At 45.4% G+C, this 25,615-nt stretch overlaps 1 long non-coding RNA gene across 2 annotated transcripts in view; it reads right to left on the bottom strand.

Moving 5' to 3' along the window:
• The window catches only part of LOC149124320 (uncharacterized), a 61,253-nt gene that overhangs the window by 25,704 nt on the left and 9,934 nt on the right, over positions 1–25,615 (bottom strand). For both annotated transcript variants that reach the window (XR_016215161.1, XR_016215160.1), the window contains exon 2: positions 23,764–23,917. This is a non-coding gene — a long non-coding RNA (uncharacterized LOC149124320). The remainder of the gene's footprint in view (positions 1–23,763; positions 23,918–25,615) is intronic.

Below are 25,615 nucleotides of genomic sequence, written 5' to 3' on the forward strand. Positions count from 1 at the left end.
TGCCAGGGACCTCTCTGAGCCTGAGATGACTGAGGTGTAAAATCAGGGAGTGGATCCGATGCCCTTTTCAAATTCTATAGGAACTGTTCAGGCCCTGTTCTCTCCCGAGGACTCCACACCCAGTGATTCTCAGCTTTTAAATTTCACATTGCTGGAGGGGTTGCCTGGCCCTGGATAGAATACCGTGTGCCTAGGTGTGAGTTCCAGCTCTGTTCCCTCAGAGGCAGCTGTGATGCCTCAGGTGTCTGGGCCCCTGCCACTCACATGCGAGACCTGGCTCAAGTTCCCAACTCCCAGCTGCAACCCAGCTGAGCCCCAGCTGCTATGGGCATGTGTGTAGTGAATGAATGAATGGGAGCTGTGTGTGTGTGTATGTGTGTGTGTGCACACCTCTCAAATAAACACACGTGCATAAACAATAAGTTCACATTCCCAGTGGACAAAATTCATGGTAATGATCTCACATCTCCTAATTCAGAGCCTGCCTCTTCCCCTACTGGGAATCAATGCAACTCCTGCCTAATGCCAGGGGTCAAGGAGATTCTGTGGAACTTTAGTTTCCATCATTTGTACTGCAAGAATAAGGGGCAGGTGGTTTTTGCTTGGCATTTTTCCAAAAATAAAAATTGCAATATGAAATCTGTGTCTTCAATAATTCTCCATCCCTCACTCCCTAGGAGATCCCAAGGAGCTTCCTCGGGCTGTCATTTTCAGGTCTCTTCTCACCTCCCCTTTGGGAAGCTCTGCTCTCAAATCATTTAAAGATATTGATTATCTGCTCTGCCACGGACGCTGTTCTCTTGCTTTTTGTCCTGGTTGACTGTGCGTGGTGTCAGTTTTCAGATAAGAAAGGAGAGTGCTGCTAAGGCTCTATTTATAATATGTCCTTGAAAGCTGAGGGCAACTTCTGTGAGTTAACAAAACTGGCAGGTAAGGAGAGGAGACACAAGGCAGGGGTCATCCCCGGTGAGAACCACAGGATGAAATGGACAAGTGTGAGCGCGCACAGGTGCACTCCTTAGCAGTCTCACACATGCAACATCCGCATCCAAATGAATGAAGAAGAAGGCAGCACAGAGATCCACGAAAGGAAGGGGCAATGTGTGAAACACGATGAAGACCCAATTCATATTTGGCAGGTGGAAACAAAGAGCAAAAGGATGGAAGGAGGAAGGGAAAGAGGAAGACAAGAATTCACAGGAACTGCAAGTTTAGTGAGAAAAACATGAAACTTGGAGTCAGGAGACCTTAATTTGAAGCCTGGCTCCAAATTTATTTGAAATCTGAGCTTGGACAAGTTTCCTGACCTTTCTGAATTTTGGTTTCTTCCTCTCTCAAGTGGGTGTAGTGTTTCCTTCCCAGCTAATCTCACAAGATTGCTGTAAAAATAAAATGAAATAATGGCTATGGAAGAACTTTGTAAACTGAAAATACCAGCCACACAGGAGGCACTCAGCATCACTGTCACAGCAGGCTTATTTTTAGAGTGCTATCTGCCAGCCCCTGTGACATGCTCTATATTACAGCATTTAACCTCGCAACCATCTTGCAGATACAAACTGTTTTTATTCCTTATCCGTCTGTACGGATCAGGAATGGTAATTTGTAAGAGGTCATATGACTGCTAAGTGATCAATTGGGATTTGAACCAGGCCTGCCTGGAGACAGCAACCAATTTTTTGAACCATTCTACTTCCTTTCAGGCTTTAACGTGGACCCAGTGCCCTTTAACATATGCCAGTAAAACAAGGCCTGCCTCCCACCGTTAAAAGGTATCATACTAAGTTCCTAGGGCTCCCTTTGTTGTGAGGGTGGCCCTGGCTATGCTTGGGACAGGTTCTTGTCTCAAGGAGAGACACAGGTAAAAATGAGCAGGAAAGCAAGATTAATTCAAAGTGAAAGCCACACTCAAGGAGTAAGTGTAGGCAACCTCAAGAGACAGACTTGGAATTAGTTGGGTTTGGGGCTGTCCTTTTAATTTATCTGGAGGTACAGGGAGAGGGCAGTATCTGGGGCAGGGACAGACAGCAATGAGGGCAGCCCATTTCTGTGCCCTTTCTTTTGTCCTGGGCGTTAGGTGCATGACGAGAAGCCCTATTAGATATTTAGATATTTCTAGCAGGTGCTGGTTCTTAGGCACCAAAACTCCAGCAGCTGTGGTTTGCCCACAGAGGTGGGGTTTTGGTGGTACACAGGAGGGCTGTGGTGCGTGTGTTGGAGATCCAGAGTTCTCCTTTGCTAGCCACCTCCCTGCCCACCTTACCTAGACAGAACACCATAGCCTGGGTCATTTACATAGCAGAAATGAATGTTCTCACAGTTCTGAAGGCCAGAAGTCCACGTTCAAGGTGCCAGCAGGGTTGGTTTCTGGTGAGGGCTCTCTTCCTGACTTAGAGTAGCTGCCTTCTCCCTGTCCATGCTTTCCTGCTGTCGATTTCTCTCCTTGGAAGGCCACTATTCCAATAGAGCTACGCACTGCACCCTTATGACTTCATTTAACTTTAATCACCTCCCTAAAGTCTCTGTCTTCAAATACAGACACACCTGTGCTAAGGTATTAGTATATGCATGTAAGGGGACAGAATTCAGTCCATAATAGACAAGGAATTGACAGATACTCCAGGGCGGGCACTTGGCCTAGTAGCTAAGATACCCACATCCCATATCAGAGGGCCTGGGTTCAAGTCCAGGCTCTATTTCTGATTCCAGCCTCCTGCTAATGAAGACTAGGGGAGGCAGTGGTGATGGTTCAAGTGGTTGGGTCCCTGCCATCCATGTGGGAGACCCAGATTGAGTTCCTGGCTCCTGACTCAGCCTGGCCCAGCCCCAGCTGTTGCAGATACTTGGAGAGTAAACCAGTAGAGGGCACATCTCAGTCTCTCTGCCTTTCAAATAAGTTAAAAATAAAATAAATTATAAATAAAGTTTGTATACTTTTTCTCCTGCAAGGAAGAATCTTTTAATTCCATCAGTTCAACAGTGGCCACTGCAGCAAAAATTTTCCATTCTGATCCTGCCCAGATAAACTACTCTCCCTCCTAAAATGCCAAATGGCTCTGCTGTGAAGGAATGAAGTGGGTTTTGTGCAAAAACATTTAAAATGCTCCTGCTGCCTCCATCCTGCTCAAGAGCATTCTGAAGAAGCGGAAAGATCTGTCCCTTCTTCCCCTCTTGCCAGGCATTCCTATTTATAATTTCTGGCTCTAGCAGGCCCCAAAGACTTGAGAGTTTAAAAATCACTTGCGTGGCTTTGCAGCTTGTCCCCCAACCGCCACCTCCTCTGCTTCTCCTAGGTCACTGGAAACTCTTATTCCTGGTTCCCATGGCACAGGGAGACATAGAGAAAGATTTGCAGCGAGCAGAAGTGCAGGTCCTTTTAAAAAAGCCTCAGAGGAAAATACCTTGCAGTTTTACCCTTGTAGTGTTTCTATTTAGGTCTGCGCATAACCTAGCCCTCCCTGTCCCTGAAAACTAGAGAAAAAAGTTTCATGTTGACTTCATCCTCGAATCCTACTTCACAGGGTTGCTGAAGGGTCTGAGGGCAAAGAGGAAAAGGCCAGAGGGGTTTGTTGCCTGGGTGCCAGAAGCCATTACCGGGTTTTGCAATTCATGTCTCTGCTCCTGGCGGCATATGATAAATTACCAGCATCAATCTATCTAACAGTATCAGACTTCAAAACTTGTGAGCCATATGTTCACGAAATTGCTTTGTGCAAATAGATACTCTAAATATGCACTGATCTGGTACATTCCATGAGTATTTATCAAAATGTTCTCTTGTCTCCCAACACGTATATTAATGCTAATAATACTGAATAATACCAAGTTGCAGTCAGGCATAAGCTCCCAAACTGGAGCGAGTTTGAAAATTTATGGAAGCTATTTGTAATTATAAAGAAGAAAAGAAATAGTCCCAAAACCAGAAGGGTTTTTTGAAGATAGACAGGTTTGTATGTTGGAGTTTTTATAACTGGATGATAGAAAAGAGTTAGTAGTTGAGCTTGATTTATTTCCAGTAAAAATTCTGGTTTGGATTCAACCATCTGGAACAAGAATAAACATTCTTTACATTGGGACTCTTGTCTGTGGCTCCACCAACTAAGTCATACCTCACATTTATTCTTATACCGCTAATTTCACATTTTCTGGAAAATAAATTTTTTTAATTTATTTGACAGATAGAGTTAGTGAGAGAGAGAGGGAGAGAGAGACAGAGAGAAAGGTCTTCCTTCCACTGGTTCACTCCCCAAATGGCTGTAACATCCGGAGCTGCGCTTCTCTGAAGCCAGGAGCCAGGTGCTTCCTCCTGTTCTCCCATGCAGGTGCAGGCCCCAAGCACTTGGGCCATCCTCCACAGCCCTCCCGGGCCACAGCAGAGAGCTGGACTGGAAGAAGAGCAGCCGGGACTAGAACCCGGCACCCATATGGGATGCTGGCCCGCAGGCGGAGGATTAACCTAGTGAGCCACGGCCCCAATAAATATGTTTTGAAAATACCTTTATTACAAAGACTTCCTCCCTGGTTATCATAGTCAACAACAGGAGTTCCAAGCTTCTGAAGACAAAGCAAGACTAATAATTGAGTTTTAAGCCAACATATAAGGACTTAGAAAGAAGAAATCTGGAGGAGACCGATGACATCAACAACACTAGTTGCTTAGACATTGTCAAGCTTATAGGTCATCATGGTTTTTTTCAGAGCTTTGGATTTGCTGGCTTTTATTCTAAAATATTTAAAACAACTTTAACTTATTTAATTTTGAAAAAAATTTAAATAGAGAAAAATACAATAAATATGTACACACCTTCCAACTACAATCAGCCAATGTTAACACTGTTGAACTGTTCTTCAAATCTTTTCTTTAAAATATATTACAGAGGCCGGCGCTGCAGTTCACTAGGCTAATCCTCCGCCTGCGGTGCTGGCACCCTGGGTTCTAGTCCCGGTTGGGGCGCAGGATTCTGTCCTGGTTGCTCCTCGTCTAGTCCAGCTCTCTGCTGTGGCCCGGGAAAGCAGTGGAAGATGGCCCAAGTGCTTGGGCCCTGCACCCGCATGGGAGACCAGGAGGAAGCACCTGGCTCCTGGCTTTGGATTGGCGCAGCGCTGGCCGTGGTGGCCATTTGGGGGGTGAACCAACGGAAGGAAGACCTTTCTCTGTCTCTCTCTCATTGTCTAACTCTGCGTGTCAAAAAAAATATATATGACAGAAATGGTAAAGGCAAAATCCACTCTCCATCCCTTGACAACCCCATTTTCCTGTGTACCTTTCCTAATTTGGAACATATTTTTTGGCCACAAATATATGAGGATCCTTCAAAGAGTTTGTGGAAAAAATCAACTGAAAGATAATCTTATTTTGGTGTAAAAATCTGAAATCCATGAATAATATGCATTTTCCATGAACATTTTTGAATACCTCCCACTTGTAGCAATCAAGAACATAGATGTAGCCGGCGCCGTGGCTCAATAGGCTAATCCTCCACCTTGCGGCGCCGGCACACCGGGTTCTAGTCCCGGTTGGGGCGCCGGATTCTGTCCCGGTTGCCCCTCTTCCAGGCCAGCTCTCTGCTATGGCCAGGGAGTGCAGTGGAGGATGGCCCAGGTGCTTGGGCCCTGCACCCCATGGGAGACCAGGAAAAGCACCTGGCTCCTGGCTCCTGCCAGGATCAGCGCGGTGCGCCGGCTGCAGCGGCGGCCATTGGAGGGTGAACCAACGGCAAAAGGAAGACCTTTCTCTCTCTGTCTCTCTCTCTCTCACTGTCCACTCTGCCTGTCAAAAAAAAAAAAAAAAAAAAAAAAAAAAAAAAAAAAAGAACATAGATGTTTCTTATGTATTTTTTAAAAGCATATTTAACTGCATCTTTTTTCAACTTAATGTTTTATTTTAGTGGATTGATTGAGGAGAGAGAGAGAGACAATGAAAAAGAGAGAGAGAGAGAGACTCCTATCTGCACTGTCTGCAATACACGAGGGGCTGAAGCCAGAAAGGTCTCCCACACGAGTGGCAGGTATCCAACTACCTGAGCTATCACCTGCTGCCTCTCAGGGTCTGCATTAGAAGGAAGCTGGAGTTTCAAGTTGGAGCTGGGAATTAACTCCAGGCATCCAAAGTGGTCTATCAGCGTCCTAAATTGTGTCTTAATTGCTAGACCAAAGCCCTGCCGCTTCTACTTAATGTTTATTCTGCATTATACTTTCTTGATTTCTTTCTTTATGAGTTACTTGATAATATTTTGAAAATACTTACTTTTTAAAAAAAAAAATTATATCTGGGGCCAGCATTGTGCTGTAACAAGTAAAGCAGCCATCTGCAACACTAGCATCCCATATTGGCACTGCTTCCTGTCCTGTCTTCTCCACTTCTCATCCAGCTCCCTGCTAATGGCCTGGGAAAAGAAGCAGAAGATGGCCCAAGTGTTTGGGCCCCTGTCATCCATGTGGGAAACTTAGATGAAGCTCCTGGTTCTTGGATTTGGCATGGCCCAGTCCTGGCCATTGGAGCCATCTGGGGAGTGAACCAGCAGGTGGAAGATATCTTCCTCTGTGTGTCTCCCTATCCGTAACTCTGAATTTCCAACAAATAAATGCATCTTTAAAAATACTAAAGCTAAAACAACTTATATCTCTTACTTTTCTTCCTTTAATTAGCAAAATAGGACATTTATAACGTTAACAAATCGAAGTAACCGAGAGACACCTGTTATCTCAAATCCACAGAATATTATCATAGAATACAGTCTCTTTGTGTCTCAGTCTAAGAACCCTGAAGACTAGAACTTGAGTTCACTATATCTGTTAGGAGAACCCCAGGAGGTTAGAGGTAGAGATGGGGTACAGGGAGGAAGCCAATACAAACGTATGATACTGAAAATGCCACTGGATAGGGACCACAGAGGTTTAACTCTATCAGGACATCGTGACAAGTACACACGATGCTGCCCAGAACTGTCTGTTTAAAAGAAGGAAGGGTTTGGGGCTGTGCTGTGGCATAGTGGGTAAAGCCTCCAGCTGCAATGCAGCATCCCTTATGGGTGCTGGTTCGAGTCCCAGCTGTTCTAACTTCACTTCAGCTCCCTGATTATGAGTCTAGGAAAGCAAAGCGATGAGGATGGCCCAAGTATGCACATGAGACACCTGGATAAAGCTGGCTTCAGTCTGTCCCAGTCCTGGCCTTTGTGGCCATTTGGGGAGTGAATCAGCAAACGGAAAATTTCTCTCTTTCTCTGTAACTCTGCCTTTCAAATTAAAAAAAATCTTTTAAAAAGAAGGAGGGGCTGGCATTCTGGCACAGCAGGTGAAGCCTCTGCCTGCAACAGCAGCGTCCCATATGGGTACTTTGCTCACATCCTGGCTGCTTCATTTCCATGCTGGTTCATGTCCTGGCTGCTCCACTTCCAATCCAGCTCCCTGATAACGCACCTGGGAAAGCAACGGAAGATGGCCCAAGTGCTTGGGCCGCTGCCAGCCACATGGGAAACCCAGATGAAGCTCCAGGTCCCTAGATTCAGCCCAGTCCAGCCCCACCCATTGCAGCCGTTTGGGGAGTGAACCAGTAGATGGAAGATTTCTCTCTGTGTCTCTCCCTCTCTCTCTGTGTAACTTTGCCTTTCAAATTAAAAAAAAAAAAAAAAACCTTAAAAAAAAAGTAGGAAGGGTGAACAACCATCTGCAAGCTCTTCTGTATGGACTGAAGAAGGCCCCTGACTATTAGCTTCCCCTTGCTTTGGCTTTACCATCCAGGGGCCTTGTGGGTATCAAGAAACGCTCAGAAGGAGAACAAGAAAGACAGCATACAATTCACTGGGCCTTGGTCACCTAGGGGAAGTCTGAGCCCAGAACCCTTAGGCCATCTGAACCCTAGCTTCCAGCTGGGGCCACAAAAAATGGACAATAGCTGGTGGCAGGATTCTGTCTTCCTTAGGAGTGCATCAAATTTGGCCATACCGAGTAAGCCTGCCCTGCCTGCTCCAATTCAACTAATAGTGGAGAAGGCGAGGTTTCCAATTCTTATGAGCTGTCTCAGAAAATTCCAGATAGCAGCTAATGAAGTCACTCATCTCTTACAGCACAAAACCCAACAAAATCAATTCTGTTTAGCCCACTTATTTTACTCCTTTCTTTCCCTTAAGTAAAATGAAAAAGTAACTGCCCAGCAATGTGAAGAACTCAACAACATCTTCATCGTTGGCCTGTGCTAGACTATGGTTAAAGGAACTCAACCGCATGCATTTCTAAAGTCCATCAATGTGCTGTAAGCTGCTGATCCCCTCCTTGTACCTAAAATGCCAGTTTATTGAGCACTGCTCTTCAAGGGGTGAGTCCCTACCCCGAGGAGCTGTCATATACCATACATGGTATCTCATTGTCACCCCTGGGCCATCATGGGACCAAAGGTGCAAGAAATGACAGTGTCCATAGCATAGACAAAGGGCAGCAGTGGGTACCATTGTGAGCTGGAGGGGAGACGAAGCTGGCAGGGAAGAGCGCAATAGCTCAAAGGGTGAGAGTGTGAAACCATGAAGTATCATGCACGAGCTGTTGATGATGAAAACTTCCAGAATCTTCACACTTTTTCTGGGAGTCTGTTGCAATTCTCCTTATGTGCAAAAGCCATTGATCCCAGTGGTCTTTGGAGTAGCTTCGTTGTTCCCAGCCTTCTTGCTACTTGTCATTATTGCTCAGATATCCCAAACCTATATGACAATCTGCTTGCACCTATCTCAGCCCTTCCAAAATTCTTCTGGGAGATATCACATCTACCAACTTCACCGTGGAAGCCCGTGCATTTGCCCTTCGCAGTGACCCCAGTTAACCACTCCCCTCAATCCAGAGGGCCATTCTCTGGATGAGACAGGCCAGGTTTGGGGTACCAAAGGGAAGTAGAGGATGCCGGATTACCAGAATGACTTCAGCTACAGTCTCACTTTTGCTTTGGCTATAAGAGGGAGACCTCATTCTTGGAATTACAAATTATGGTTAGAAAGAGACCCAAGAAAGCCATTCATCACTGGCAGGATAGGCTCACTTATCCAATAAAAGCAGAAACCCTTTCACACTTTGCTAGAGGGCAGGAGAGTTTTCGGCATCATCCCCCTCATCTTCCTCTTTCACAACTAAGGCACCCAAAAATGAAATCTCCATCAGATCCTACAAAATCCTGAGGAGTCCCTTGGGAGAAAGGAAACTCTTTGTACAGTGCCCGTTGATTCCCGCCCAGCACAAATTATATCGTTTATTTATTGGTTGAGTATAAGCTGGTGTTATACTTGGAAATCACGAGTCAAGTAAATACAAAATCCTGAAACCTTCTAAACTCTAACATCCTGTTGTGGGCTGGCCTTTTTTTCCTCAGTGATCTCAAACTTCAGGTAAGATCCTGTAACTGCTGAGGCTGGCTTGATTTTTGTTAATAAAGTTCAAATTCGTCTTTTATTAACTAGGTTCTACAGCTTCCCCTGAGCAGATGTCATAGCAGCATATTCTAGGAAACAAAGACTGTCACTTGTAATGGGTACCGCCAGTCTCTCACTTCCTCCATGCTCTTCCCCTCTGGCTGTCAAAGCATGCTTCCTTCCTAATTCCTCGTGCTTATGTAACACCCCAACATTCTTCTCAGGTTCTATGGAAGACACCAGAATATTTGCTCCAGTTTTTTTTTTTTTTTTTTTTTTTTTTTTTTTTTTTTTTGACAGGCAGAGTGGACAGTGAGAGAGAGAGACAGAGAGAAAGGTCTTCCTTTTGCCAGTGGTTCACCCTCCAATGGCCGCCACGGCTGGTGCACTGCAGCCGGCGCACCGCGCTGATCCGAAAGCAGGAGCCAGGTGCTTCTCCTGGTCTCCCATGCGGGTGCAGGGCCCAAGCACTTGGGCCATCCTCCACTGCCCTCCCGGGCCACAGCAGAGAGCTGGACTGGAAGAGGAACAACCAGGACTAGTACCCAGTGCCCCGACCAGGACTAGAACCCGGTGTGCTGGCGCCGCAGGTGGAGGATTAGCCTAGTAAGCCATGGCGCCGGCCTCCAGTTGTTTTCTTAAAGAACTCTGTACTGTATCTATGCATGGAAAGTTTTTTATAAAAATTACTTCAAGATATAACTTATTCTTGAATTACAAACTAAATACAACAAAAAATTCCTTTATAACTTTGGTACAGTAACTTTTTCTAGATTAAAAATATTATCCAGGGATGGGCATTTGGCCTAAGGGGTTAAGACAGCAATTAAGAAACCTACATCCCTAATCAGAGTGCCTGGCTTGATGGTTAGCTCTGGTTCCTAACTCCATGCCCTGTTAATTCAGATCCTGGCTGGCACCGCGGCTCAATAGGCTAATCCTCCACCTAGCGGCGCCGGCACACCGGGTTCTAGTCCCGGTCGGGGCGCCGGATTCTGTCCCGGTTGCCCCTCTTCCAGGCCAGCTCTCTGCTGTGGCCCAGGAAGGCAGTGGAGGACGGCCCAAGTGCTTGGGCCCTGCACCCCATGGGAGACCAGGAGAAGCATCTGGCTCCTGCCTTCGGATCAGCGTGGTGCACCGGCCGCAGCGCACCAGCCGTGGCGGCCATTGGAGGGTGAACCAACGGCAAAGGAAGACCTTTCTCTCTGTCTCTCTCTCTCTCACTATCCACTCTGCCTGTCCAAAAAAAAAAAAAAAAAAAAAATTCAGATCCTGAGTTGCAGCAGTAAAAGCCCAAGTAGTTGGATCTAAGTCACCTATGTGGAAGATCTAGATTGAGTTCCTGGCCCCTGACTGTGGACCAGCCCAACTCTGGCTGTTGGAGGCATCTGGGGAGTGAACCAGTGGATGAGAGTTTGCTCTCTCTCTCTCTCTCATATAATTTTTCACAAAATGAAATATAAATATTAGCTAGGTGTGTTTTTTCAAAGATTATACTTTGTAAAAAAAAAAAAGATTTATTTATTTGAAATGCAGAGTTACAGAGAGAGGTAGACTGAGGTCTTTCATCCACTGGTTAAATGTCTGCAAGCACTGGGACTGCGCCAAGCTGAAGCCAGGAGCCAGGAGCTTCTTCTGGGTCTCCCACATGGGTGCAGGGGCACAAGGACTTGTCCTGTCCTCTGCTGCTTCCCAGGTGCAAGAGCAGAGAGCTGGATCAGAAGTAGAGCCACAGGGACTCAAACTGTGCCCATATGGGGTGCCAGTGCTGCAGGCCAGGGCTTTAACTGGCTGTACCACAGCGCCAGCCCCACGATTCTACTTATTTAAACATTATGTTCAAGCAAAAGCATCCAGGACACTTATGTTTTTATAATTCTTAAAGGAAAAAAAATTTTTAATTTAACAATAGTTGTTGTTGTGCTGTGTGCTTTCTACAGGTTCTCTAACAAATCATTTTGTAGGTTAACCTACTTGGTCCTCAAAACACCTTTATTAGCCAGGTATTTTGTCTTCTGTTTCATAGACAAGGAAACTGATTATTGAAGTACTTCACTTACTTGCCCAGAGACTAAAGCATTGGAAGTGGGATTAGAATGGGTCTGTGTATATGATGGTCAACTTTATATGTCAATTTTGGGGTGATACATATATATGCTCAAGTTTTTTCTGAGTGTTTCTTTTTTATTTTTATTTATTTTTTTATGTGATAGATAGAGTTAGACAGTGAGAGAGAGAGGCAGAGAGAAAGGTCTTCCTTCCGTTGGTTCACCCCCTAAATGGCTGCTATGGCCGGTGTGCTGCGCTGATCCGAAGCCAGGACTTATCCTGGTCTCCCATGCGGGTGCAGGGCCCAAGGACTTGGGCCATCCTCCACTGCCCTCCCGGGCCACAACAGAGAGCTGGACTGGAAGAGGAGCAACCAGGACAGAATTCGGGGCCCGTATGGGATGCTGGCGCCACAGGAGGAGGATTAACCAAGTGAGCCATGGCACCGGCCATGAGTGTTTCGTTTTTTCAAAAGAGTTTGTTTCTCTTTATTTATTTGAAAGGCAAAGTGACAGGAAGAAGCACATACACAGATAGCTGGGGCTGGGTCAGGCCGAAGCCAGGAGCCAGGAACTCTATTCAAGTCTCCCACATAGGTGGCAGGAACTCAAGTACTTCAGATTGCCAACGTTTGGCCTTCCCATCTCCGTAAGCAGGTGAGCTAAGTCCTTATTGTCTTTATCTATGTGTCTGTACCTACATCCTGTCAGTTCTGTTCCTCTGGAGAATCCTGCCTGATCTCTGATGAATACAGCATGATTCTAGAAGTCAGAGGTAGAGCACCTGTACCTTCCATGTACCATCTCAGTATGAGAGATCTTGTAAAAGTACACAAGAAATGCATATTGTGAAAAAGCTATGCATGGACTTCAGTTTATCTTCTTGTACCAAAGTGAATTTATCTTTTAATTCTGTTGATGCATGAACTTTCTAAAGTTCCATTCTATATACATCCATATGTAATTCTACCCATTGTCTGGGTTAGCTGAAGTGTGGTGCTGGGTAGACCAAGCTGTACAAACTACACTGTTAAAGCCTGAAGTGGCACCCTGTGCATAGCAGTATTTTGTGACTTTTCACGAGACATTTTCATAAGTCTGACAATATCATCTCACTTTGGTCCTCGTTTGGAAATAATAATGAATATTAATAAGTGCTCAAGGCACGGTGTCTCCTTTCTTATGAGTCTTGTCTCATGAGTAAGTGAGCTTCTAGAAAGTTTGAATCCTAAAGGAAAGATTAGAAGGTGTGGGTTTTCTGTAAGCTTGGGTACAAATTTCCGAGCTACTGCTTTTCTCTGTAGAGAGATGGGGAAGACCTTGAATTTTCTAGAGAGAGTCCATTGTCAGCCAAGAACAATGTGTCACAGCAGAATTAAGTAAGTCCCGTTTTGTAGACTATTGAACAGAGGCATCCTATCTGCTGTCTGTGGTTATTAGTCCCAGCCAGCCCATCTGCTAACGGCTTCGTTAAGCTTTTGCGTTACTCTTATCAGGACCCCAAAGCACCAGGTATCCAAAACTGTCAGTATAGGGGCTGCAAATCAAAACAAAGTGAAACTCACTCCTCCACTTGAAAAAAAGATAAGTCTAGACTTTTAGAGAATTGGTCCTTATATAGATCAAATACTATCCTAAGGAGAAAAGGACTTTAAGTATGTTGTTGAAGAATCATAAAATTTCATATCAGCAAGGTAAGTAATTTAGAAGTAAGCAAGTAAAAGGACAGTCTAAGAAGCTTAAACATCTACCCCGAGACTTAGATAGAATTCCTGGCTAGCTATTGGCTTTGGCCCTGGCCAAACTCCAGCCTTTGCAGGCATTTGAGGAGTGAACCAGCAGATGGGAGCTCTGTCCGTCTGTCTGTCTGTCTCGCTTTCTGACTCTTAAATAAATAAATAATACTAGGCTCATGAGCCGAGATGGTGCGAACAGGGCAGAAGAGTGTCACCGATTGCAGTGGTCAGCTCTTGTCCATGTAGGTGAGACCTGTACCTCTTCTGCTAGGAATATATCATATTTTTTCTCTAGGGAAGCCCCCTTCTCCACATGGAAGCCCTGTTTTTCAGGCGGGGGCTGATCTACATCCCAGATGCAGGGCAAAGCATACAGGCCAGGGCTGGCAAGCCTGAATATTCCTCTGTTTCCCCTGACACTGGGCAGGTCATGAGTACATGATCCAAGCTGGGCCAATCACAGACAGGGCTGGGGCTTTTGTTTTTTTTTTGTTTTTTTTTTTTTTTGTTTTTGTTTTTTTTTTTTTTTTTGACAGGCAGAGTTAGACGGTGAGAGAGACAGAGAGAAAGGTCTTCCTTCCATTGGTTCACCCCCCAAATGGCTGCTGCGGCCAGTGTGCTGCGGCTGGCGCACCGCGCTGATCCGAAGGCAGGAGCCAGGTGCCTCTCCTGGTCTCCCATGTGGGTGCAGGGCCCAAGCACTTGGGCCATCCTCCACTGCACTCCCTGGCCACAGCAGAGAGCTGGCCTGGAAGAGGAGCAACCGGGACAGAATCCGGCGCCCCGACCAGGACTAGAACCCGGGGTGCTGGGGCCGCAGGCAGAGGATTAGCCTACTGAGCTGCGGCGCCGGCTGCTTGTTTTGTTTTTAAAAACTTAACAAAAGGCACTTCTTTCCAACTGCGGTGGTGCCGATATCCACTTCCATCACAATTTGGAGATAGCCTGGATAAGGCGGAAGTAGACAGAGGGAGTAGAACCAAAAGATGAAGAATTGTTGAAGACACTGTGATGATGAAGTCTTAACTTCCAGTCCCTGAGAATGTGGACTTATTCAGAGATAGGATTAATGTGGGTACAATTAGTTAACATGAGCTCATTAGGGGGGGTCCCTAGTTCATCCTGACTGGTGTCCTTATAAACGGGGGAAGTTTGCATACGAGACTTCCTTGCAGGAAGACCACCACAGAAACCTAAGGGGAGGGCAGGGGGTGCCGCCACATGATGCCCGAAGCTGGGAAATCAGGCAACACAGATCGCCCCTCACAGCTTCAAAAGGAACCAATCTTCCCAGTAGCTCTTTAGAAGAATTTTTTAAATGTATTTATTTGAGAGAGAGAATCCATTCACTTGCTCACTTCCCATATGCTTACAGCGGCAGGGGCTGGAACAGGTCCAGACTGGGAACTGAGAACTTAGTCTGGTTAGTAACAGGAACCATACTCCTGGAGCCATCACCACTGCCTCCCAGGGTCTGTCTTAGCAGGCAGCTGGAATCAGGAGCCAGGGCTGAGACTTGAACCCTAGTACTCCAATGTGGGACAGAGGCACCGTAGCTGCTAAGCTACAAATCCTCTCCCCTTGCCAATATCTTATCTTTGGACTTCTCAACTCTGGAACTGCGTGGGAGTTGCTTTGTGTTGCTGAGGCCCCAGCCTGTGGCACTCTGCCCTGCATCCCCAGAGCATCATTACAGAGCCCTGAGCTGCCTTGCCACCAAGGACTCCTCCTAGGATTTCCAGTTTCCTGAACCAATAGTCTCACATTTCACTTAATTTAACTGATTGATTTTCCAGCACTTGCTATCTAAGATTTCTTACCAATACTCTATCAACCTACAGACCTTCAGGGGTGCCAGGGTGTGGTGCTAAAGGAATGTCACCGAAGAAAGGCTGCAGCAGCTAGGGATTTTTAAAAAGATTTATTTATTTATTTTCTTGAGAGAGAGCGTTACAGACAGAGAGAGGTCTTCCCTCTGCCAGTTCACTCCCCAAATGGCCCCAATGTCTGGAGCTCGGCTGATCTGAACCCAGGAGCCAGGGGCTTCTTTCAGGTCTCCTGCATGAGTGCAGGGGCCAAAGCGCTTGGGCCATCTCCCAAGGCTTTCCCAGGCCATAAACATAGAGCTGGAATGGAAGAGGAGCAGCCAGAACACCAACTGGAGCCACAGGCAGATGTTTAACCTGCTATGCCACAGCACCGGCCAGGAGCTGGGGATCTTAACCAGAGGAAATGGCCACTTACAGAAAGAAGCAGAAGGAAGAATAATGCTGTCTTCACTTAAGCTGCATGAGGGCACGGACGCTTTCTGTGTGGCTCCCTTGCCTGGCACATATTTGCCACTGTATAAACATTTGATGAAAAATTAAAATCTCACAGTCTTTTGTTGCAAGCAATAGGATTAGACCTAGCCAAAGCCAGGAGCCAGGAACTCAGACCAGGCCTCCCACATGGGTGGTAGAATCCCAGCTACTTGAGGTTGTCTCCTAGGATCTGCATTAGCAGGAAGCTGGATTCAGGAGTCAGAGTTGGGTGTTTAACTCAGTTTCTCTGCTGTGGGGCGAGGTTTCTTAACTGGCATCCTAACTGCTAGGCCAAATATCCACTCCTGCGGTTATTTTTAGTGATGCAGAAAATACCACAGTTCACCTATGCCCCCTGCTGCAGTGTCCAGTAGGAATCTAATATCTGCATGCCAATAGGCGAAATCACAAGCGGAAGCATTTTTTCATCCAGCAAATATTTGAGTGCCTACCATGGATTAACATTGTTTCTAGAAGCTAGAAATATAGAAAAGGACAAGATAAACAAGTTCTTGTGGAGCTGAAGTTTTAGGGGCAAGACTGCCAATAAACGCAAAACAGCAACATATGAAACAAAACAGGATTAGGTGACCAAGAATGACTGGGGGCTGTCATAGGTGGAGTGAGACACGGGAGGCATCTCTGAGCAATCGTTTGAACTGATATTTAAGCAGCAGGATGGCGCCAACCTACAAAGAATCAAGAAACTGCATCCAGGAGCAGGCGTTTGGTGTAGTGGTTAAGGCACCATTTGGGACGCCCACACCCCGTATCAGAGGGCCTGGGTTTGCGTCCCAGCTCTGCTCGAGAGTCCAGATTTCTGCTAGTGCACAACCTTCTACCCGTGCAGGAGATCCATATCAAGTTCCTCCTCCCAGCTTCAGCCTGGCTTATTCCCAGTAGCCACAAGCATTTGGGGCATGAACTGGTAGATGGGAGAGCTCACTCGCTCGCTCTCTCTCTCTTTCAAATAAACAACATAATTTTTTTAAAAAATTGCATCCAAAGCAGAGGAAATAGGAAATGTGAAGGCCCTGCTAGGCAGTGAGTTTGGTCTTACTGCCGAGAAAGGACAGGACCAGGCTAGCTGACTGTGAGGCCTCAGTAAATTATTAGCGCCCTTCGTTCCTGCGTGTCAAATCTAAGTAAGCACAGATGACTCCCTAGTAACCACAAGATAGATTTTTAAGAGCAGACTCTGGCTGTATGCAGTTATGAAAATCTATGAAACCAAAAGAAAAACTCAAGAAAGGATCACTGTTTTTTTCAATTATTAATCACCTTATCAGAAAGAACTATGTGGCTACAGGTCAGCTTTTAGGAATTGCTATGCTAAATGGCTCTTTGAGGGCCCCAAATGACTTAATCAGCAGGAAGCTTACATGCACCAAACTCTGAGACCCCTGCCTCAGCCTCTGTTTTCACTTAAAGCATTAAATCATCAGCATCTCTAAATTAGATTCCAAACACATGCCTACTTTTGGATAAAAGGCAAAGTCCCATGCTTCCAGCAGACGTATTTTATGTTTGGCAGAAAGAAGAAAAAAGGGGGGTAATTGTAGGACCGACTGTAAGTGAAGGCTCTCAAAGGGTTTCCTAAAAATGTTTTAGAGAGGTGAGGCTGTCTTAAGCACCAAAAAAGAAGAGAGAAATTAATTTCAGAAAACATCTGCAAAAGTTTTTGTCTGGCCCAGAATCTCAGGAATGTCGCTGTCATGGATTCTTCTTAGTGTGGATGAAATCAAGGGAAGTGGGTAGGAGAGCTTTCTATCACCCTAAACAGCAGTCACTGCCTTGCCATTTAGGCGAAATATCACCAAACCAGTGGTTCCCTTAAGGTTCTTGTTATAGGCACAGCAAAATGCTGGCTGCACTTACGCTGGAGGAGCTACACATTTTTAACCCACGTTGAAAGAAAACAGAGATCATTCCGTTTATTACTCACTTTATGGAGAAGTTTAATAGATGAAATGCATTAGCTTAAAATCAAAGGAAGGAAAATTGAAGGTTTTCACCATCATCAGGGCAGCCGGCTGCAGGACAGATTGAATGGAATAATATTTGTTAAGCACTTAGAGGCATGTGGAGAGATTAAAGGGATAGGTCCCTAGAACTTTATTGCAGCTTTTGTATAGTATTTGATAAAGGGCCTTCACAACTCTTATTTCACGTGATCCTCCTCATAACCCTTATAGTTAGCATATGAGTGAGGATTCCTCCAAAATGTAAATGTAAATGAAAAAAGCATGTCTTAAACATGTGTAAGCATAAAAAGGAATTTATTGACTAATATAAAGTAAGTTGCATTCAGGACTGGCTATTTCCAGAGGTCAAACAACCTCTCTCTGCTTCTCTTCCATTCTCATTCTTCTCACTTCATTGTGTCTGGATTCCTGTTTTTTTTTTTTTAACATGTTAAAATCATGGGGCTAGTGTTGTGCATGTAATGGGTGAAGCAATCGCCTGCAATGCTGGGATTCCAAATGAATACCAGTTCAAGTCCCGGCTGCTCCACTTCCAGTCTAACTCCCTGCTAATGTGCTTGGGAAAGCAGCAGAAGATGGCCCAAGTGCTTGGGCCCCTGCCACCCAAATGGGAGACCTGGAGGAAATTCCTGGCTCCTGGCTTCAGATCAGCCCATCTCTGGCTGTTGTGGCCATCTGGGGAGTTAACCAGTGGGTAGAAGATCTCTCTTTCTCTCTGTGTCTGTCTGCCTTTCAAATAAATAAGTAAATCTTTCTAAAAATCCATGTTAGAATCATTTTCTGGTGTTGCTCATGACTTCCTAAAGCAATTCCAGATGGAGCAGATATCAGATGTAGAGGAGTCTAACTATCTCTACTTTGGCCATGGACTCTTCCTTTGAGTTGGTCTCCATGAGCAATGGAACAGTTTCTCATCATTGCCAGGTTTGAATCTGTGGCCACACCAGTAGCCAGGCAGTGGAAGTGATTGACAGTTCAGCCAAAAGTGCTTGGAATTAGGGTTGGAGGTACTAATACAGCAAAAGGAAGAGGAGTGTTAAGCCAACAAAAGCTACAAGTAGGCAGTTACCAAAACAAGGGGGCTTCAAAAAGTTCATGGAAATGTGTATTATGGAAAATTATGCATGGATTTCAAATTTTTAAATTTTGACTTTTCTATTATCAGGCCCATTTTGCAGTTGAAGAAACTCTAATGATGAATTTGATCAAGTTAAAAAATGTGTTAGGGGCACTTCGGCACAGCAGTTTAAGCCACTGCCTGCAACACCAGCATTGCACATGGGTGCCAGTTCAACTTTCGGCTGTTCCACTTCCCATCCAGCTCCCTGCTAATGCACCTAGAAAAGCAGTGGAAGATAGCTCTCTTGTGCCACCCACATGGGACACCTGGTTGGAGTTCCTGGCTTCCAGCTTTGGTCTGGCTCAGCCCTGGCCATTATGACCCCATAGAGAGGGAACTAGCAGATGGGAGATCTCTCTCTCTCTGTATCTCTCCCTCTCTTGCTTTCAAATAAATAAATCTTTTCTTAAAATACGTGCTAATGATTGCTTCAGATTTTTTTTAACAAAAGCCTTCTTTTTCATAAGGTAGATGAAGTTTCAAATGCACAGTAACACACTGAATTAAACTCATATCAAAGTAAAAATGTCTATTACAAGATCCTTCTCTGAGAGTCAGTCTTTTTAGGGGACAAGTAGAGTATACACCTATCTAAAGAAGGAAACAGACATTGCAGTTGGGAGAGTTATAAGTCCTTGTCATTCTCCTTCCAGATTGAAAACTTTTTGAAGGAAAAATCCGCAACTTCCCCTCTTTTATTCCCTGCAGGGCTTGGCAGATGACAGCACGCAGCAGAAAATGAGAGCCAAAGAAAGAGAAATAAATTAGCACCCTTGGCTTGTCCTCTTTCTCTGGTACATTGATGTGAGCTCAGCATATCACCTTCAATGCTACGTCTGTCTAATAGACAGGACTGACCTTCTCTATTGGCAGAAACCGAAGGTGTTTGACAAGGATTTGAGAGCAGAGCAAATAACCTGGAATCATGAATTCACAGACTATTTGAGCAGAGTTTTAAATATAGTATGTTTCAACTCCTCAAATTTTATATATCAGAGAATGGATACCAGAAAATGCATGCCACACCCCTAATTTTCTAGGGGGTATGGGCAGTGGGAGGGGTATGTAGGCATCTGTCCTTGGTCCTGAACCACCCTCCATACATGGTCACTTTTCCTAATGCTGAACACTTAGATTCCTGTCCAACCTCTCTGGGTGCTATGGATCTTGCTTTTCAAGAATGACTGGGGAGGGGTGGGTGCTGTGGAATAGCAGGTAAGGCTGCCAATGGCACTGGCATCCCATATGGGAGCTGGTTCAAGTCCCAGCTGCTCCACTTCCAATTCAATCCCCTGCTGGTGTGCCTGGGAAAGCAGCAGAGGATGTCCCAAGTCCTTGGGCTCATGTATGCATGTGGAAGACCCAGAAGAAGCTCCTGGCTCTTGGCCCAGCTCTGACTGTTACAGTCATTTGGGGAGTGAACCAACAAGTAGATCTCTCTCTCTCTCTCTCTCTCTCTCCCTCTCCCTCTCTCTCTAACTCTGACTTTCAAATAAATCTTTAAAAAGGAATGATGGGGAAAAACTAAGTCACATACTACTTCAGAGAAAACAGAACTGAGCCATGTATCATGATATATACATTATTCCAAGTACTTTTGATAGTTCTCTCACTTCTCTGATAATTATTCACCTTGTCTTTCCCAAGATTTGTGTATGACACCCAAAAAAGCAAGCTGATTTGCTCCAACTTCACAAATGGACTAGAGGTCCCAGTTTTCCTTAATCTTTCTCTGTTGTTCCCACCCCCACCCCCAACACACCTATCTCACTAGGATCTGAAAATGCCATTCCAAGAGTCTCAATACCAAGGCATCCTCATCCTGCTTAGAAGTCTTTGTACTATTTATGACTGCATGACAAAGCGCCCAAAACTAAGGGACTTAAAATGACAGATATGTATTATCTCACAGTTCCTGTGGGTGAGGAATCTGGAAGAGCTTAACTGTAAAGTTGGAAATCAGGGTTTCTCATGAGGTTGCAGCCAAGATGTCAGCCAGCACTGCTGTCAATTGAAGGCTTATCTGGCTGGAGCAGCAGAAGCTATTTCCAGTGTGGCTCATTCACAGGGTGGTAATTTGGTGCCGGTTGCGAGCAGAAAACCTGTTTCTCACTAAGTGAACCTCTCACCCAGCCACTTGAGCATCCTCCCTACATAGTAGTTGGTTTCCTGGAGATCGGGCAGTCCATGAGACTAAGGTACAAGAGGCAATGTCTTTCCTGATCTAGTGTCTACAGTCACATGTTGTCATTTCCATTGGTTCAACAAATCAACCTGATCCAAGGGTGTGCACACTGGAGGCACAGGTCACTGGGGTCCATCTGGTAGGTTGATGCCCATGGGCTCATCTACACATCCTTATCACAGCACTGGTACCCCCGTGTTAGACCTCTCACTTGTGCATCTTGCCGTAGCAGACCCAGTTACCACCGCTAGCACCACACTCCTTTCTAACAGAACCCTGATTTGGTTCAGGTATAATGAGGGAAGCACTTTGTCCAGGGGTCAGGAACTGTGGCCTAAGGCTTGTTTTTATCTAGCCCGTGAGCTAAGAATAGTTTTTACATTGCTAAAAACTTTAAATAATATTGAAAAGAAGGAGCAAGCTTTTGGATTAGCAGTAAAGACACTACATGGGTTTCCTGCACCCCCTATGGGAGTGCCTGGGTTCAGGTCCAAACCCTGTTCCTGAGTCTGGCTTCCTGGTAATGTACACACTGCAAGGGAGAGGTCATGGCTCAAGTGATTGGGTTCCTGCCACCCACATGGGAGACCTGCATACCTGCATTGAGATTCTGGCCCCTAGCTTCGTCCTGGCCTTGCCTCAGCTAATGCAGGCATTTGGGAAGTGAACCAGCAGATGACTGATATCCCCTCCCCTCCCCTTCCCTCCCCTCCCCTCCCCTCCCCTTCTCTTCTCTCTCTCTCTCTCATCACACATAAGTAAATAAATAAACTTTCTTTTTAAATTCAGAGACACATCATCACAGACCATGCACTTCACTAACAACTGAAAATATTTGCTACGTGGGCCTTTACAGATAATGTTGGCTGACTCTGGACCATGTCACGGATGGTAAGCTCATATTAAACTATCCCTGAAGGATTTAAGAATGGCCAAGTGTCCCAAATCAGACCTGTAGGATATAAGAGAAGGCACTGGGACACTTCTGGAAAGGATTTTTCTCACTCAGAAGAAAAGAGAATGCATGTATCCAAGGAAGCTGCTTAGGCCCTTCACCCCTCCTGTTTTGGGGTTTTCTGGTGAGAAGGGAGCTGCTGCAGCTGTTTTGTAACCCCAGGAGGAAAGGCAAAAATATTCTGAAAAAAATCACCCAGATATCTGACCTTTTGAGTTCTTCAATTAAAACCCACTCTAGGTTTCTAGTACATGAGAAAATTAAAGCTACTTGAAAGACATTTTTCTGATCATTTTGTAAACTGCAGTTGAAAAAATTTTCTAAATGAAATATATCTCTCCAGAAAGGGAATTTTAGAGGGCACAAGTCCTACATATCACAGAATTCCTTTTTTTTTTTTTTTTTTTTTTTTTTTTTTTTTTACAGTTTGGCCTGACATAGAAGAAAGTATTAATTGAGTTTATGCGGTTTCTCAAACCTAGCACTGTTGACATTTGGGACCAGACAATGCTTTTTAAATTTTTAAAATTTATTTATGATTGCTTATTTCAAAGGCAGAGAGAAAAAGAGGGACAGAAACTGACGGACAGATCTTCCATTCACTGGCTCGCTCTCCAGATGTTTATAACACTTGTGGGGTACAGGCGAAAACCGGGAGATGGGAACTCAATCGTGGTCTCTAACATGAATGGCCGGGACCCAGTACTGCCTTCTATGCTGCCTCCCAGAACAGACATTAGCAAGAAGGTGAAATCAGAAGCAAAGCCAGGACTCAAACCCAGGCACTCTGGTATGGAATATGGGCATCCCAAGCAGCATCTTAACCTCTGTGCCAAACCCTGCCCCTGGGTCAGAGAAATCTTTGTTGTGGGCTTGTCCTGTCCACCACAGGCTGTTTATTGGCATCCCTGGCTTCCACCCACTGGCACAGAGTGACTTACATCCCTTCTCCCAAGATGTGGCTAACAAAAACACTCCCAGACATTTCCAAATATCCCATAGAGGGATGAAATCACCCCTGATTAACAACCATTGGTGTACACGAATGATTATTAGGAAATCAACTTCCAGCCTAAGTCATTTATTATGCAAAACTCCAGGTTCAGCCCAAAGTTCAGTCTGACTTTGGTGGGGGCAGAGAGGTCCTGGGGACAATGGGTGGATTGAGAAGGGGAGCCCGGAATGCAAAGAGGAGGGAGATGGCTGATGCAGAATTCTCGGCTCACATCCAGATGGCTGGGCCCAGAAATCACCATGACCCTCTCCCTCTCTGGTCCTTTTGATGCATAGAAGTGATTAGAGCATAACGACAGGGGTTCATGGTCCATGTCTTAGACAACGTAATTCTGGGGACCACAGAGTCTCAGACGCCAGAGATGAAAAGAAAGAAAAGTGATCTTATTATGGCACCCAAAAAATCCAGAGATTTTGGGGAGAAAGGTTATGAAGAAGGACAGAGCCTAAGAGAGATTAGAAGATAGCACATGAAAGTGGTTGCAAAACCCAACCCCATAATGAGAAAAATGCAGCCACGTTGCCGAGCGGTTCCCCGCGACGCGCCTATCTCTTCTGAAATGACAACAGAAACATTTCCATCAAACTGCTTCCTGTCAAACGCTGGCCCCTGACAGACTGTGGCATATGGAATGTGGTCTGTCTTTGAAGTCATCGGGGTTTTCTCACTCAACTTCTCCAAATGGTGGCTGTAATTATGGCAGTAAATGCCTCTCAAATGACAGCTGTTTTTCTTTTTCACTCCTTCAAAGGATGATCATTTTAACAAGGCTGTTGAGGATGCCACGGAGACACAGGCACTGCAGGCCTTCTTGGGAGACCAGCTAGAGAATGCAGTTCAGCACTCAGACAAGGGGGCTTGTTTCCTACAAGGGAGGTGAAGGGTCAGAGGGCAAAGTTCTAATCCAGGCTGACCTCTTGCTAGCTCTAAAATCTTAGCGAGGCGGGGACCTCCTTCTCTCTCACTCTTAGTTTTCTCAGCTGTGGATTGACTTAACTTTTGTAGATTAAACAAGAATGCCTACCTGAGGGCCCAGTGTTGTGGTGCAGGGGATTAAGCCACCACTTACAACTCTGGCATCCGACATCCGAGCACAAGCTGAGTCCTGGCTGCTCCATCTCCAATTCAGCGGTTGTGGGCATTTGGGGATTGAACCAATGGATGGGAGTACTCACTCTCTAAAAAAGAAAAAAAAATGGAACCATGAAAAATATTTAATTACGTGATAAAATTCTTATGCTATAAGATTATTTTATATGGATAAGATTAAAGCAAGGTGGGGGGGGGGGTTGTCATTGGGGCTTAATGGATAGAGCTGCTGCCTGCACTGTAGGCATCCCATGCAGGCATTTGTTTCAGTCCCAGCTTCTCTGCTTCAGATGCAGCTCCCTGTTAATGTACCTGGGAAAGCACAGAAGATGGCCCCACTGCTTGGGTGTCTGCCACCCTGGCTCCTGGCTTCAAACTGACCCAGTCCCAGCTGTTGCAGTCATTTGAGGGAGTGAACCAGCAAGTAGAAGATCTGTGTGTATGTGTGTGTGTGTGTGTGTGTACACAGTATCTCTCTTTCAGATAAATAAATCAATCATAAAAAAGAATATCTACGTGAAAGGGCTTTGATGACTTCACCTCCATATGCCAGGAGTATTATTGTCATCACCTGCACAAACCATGTCTCTCCATGAAAGGTGGTGGCCAACTGTCTGCTTATGCCAGGCCCATGGGATGTGTTGGATTCACCAGTGGTCTTCAGAAACTGGGTTCATGGGATTCAGATCCTCATCTTTTGCTTAAAATTCTTCCCTGTGCCCTTGTGTCCTGCCCTTGACTCAGAAAATGGTCTGCCCTTTTCATGGCTGCAGCTCAAACTTTGCTGCCTTCCGTGTTGTTTCCAGACTCCAGCCGTCCCAGAGGACTTGCAGTTGGCTGCATGCCATGGTTCAAATGCCCCCTCCAAAACTCGTGTTGAAATCCAACTGCCACTGTCACCATGTTAACAGGTGAGACTCTTAAGAGGTGAATAGGCCATAAGGGCACTACTCTCATGAATGGATTCAGAGCTTTATTGCAAGAGTAGTTGGCTACTGTGGAGAGAGGATAAATTCAGCCTGGCTATTCTCTCTTCTGCACGTACTTCCTCACCTTGTGCTGCCTTTGACTGTGCTATGATGCAGCCAACAGGCTCTTCCAGACACCAGTGCCCTGTTACTGCACTCTGCACCTCCAAGAAGTATAAGCTCCACATTTCTGGTCTTTATAATGAGTGTTTTTGTCAGTTTAATGCTCCTACAAGGAAACACCTGAGGCAGGCTACTTATAAAGAAAAGAGGGTTCGTGAGCTCACAGTTTTGGAGACTCAAAGCCCTCTCTGGTGAGGGCTTCAGAGCAGGTGGCACCATGGCAAGAGTACATGGCAGAGGGGAAGATCACTACCAGGCAGGAAGCCAGAGAGCAATTCAGGGCTGAGGCTTGCTTTAGTAACAACTCACTTTCATGCGTTTACCTAAATTTGCTGGCTTCTAAACAGAAATATCTGAACATCACTGCATCTATACAATCACAGGCTCCAGACATTTCTCCACCTTGACCCCAGAATCATTAGGATCCCAAGAAACTTTCTAAGGGGGTTCCCACTATTTCTCTTGGTTTACCAGCTTGCCATTTCCACTGCACATTTCCAATGGCAGTCAAGGTCAGGGATAGTAGGAAAAGATTGATGGGAAATGAGAGAAGATTCTTTAGAATATTAGCAATTCTCAGTCAGGAAAATTTCAAGTAGCTAAAGCTGATAGCACCTGCTACAGCTCAAACCCACCTAGGCAGATGCCATAGGAAAGCAGTTTGGTCATCATTTCCTGTGTCATCTGAATTGCAGA

The sequence above is a fragment of the Oryctolagus cuniculus genome, chromosome 10, assembly GCF_051225735.1.
Source record: "Oryctolagus cuniculus isolate XC-2025 breed Fujian yellow rabbit chromosome 10, ASM5122573v1, whole genome shotgun sequence".
Lineage (NCBI taxonomy): Eukaryota > Metazoa > Chordata > Mammalia > Lagomorpha > Leporidae > Oryctolagus > Oryctolagus cuniculus.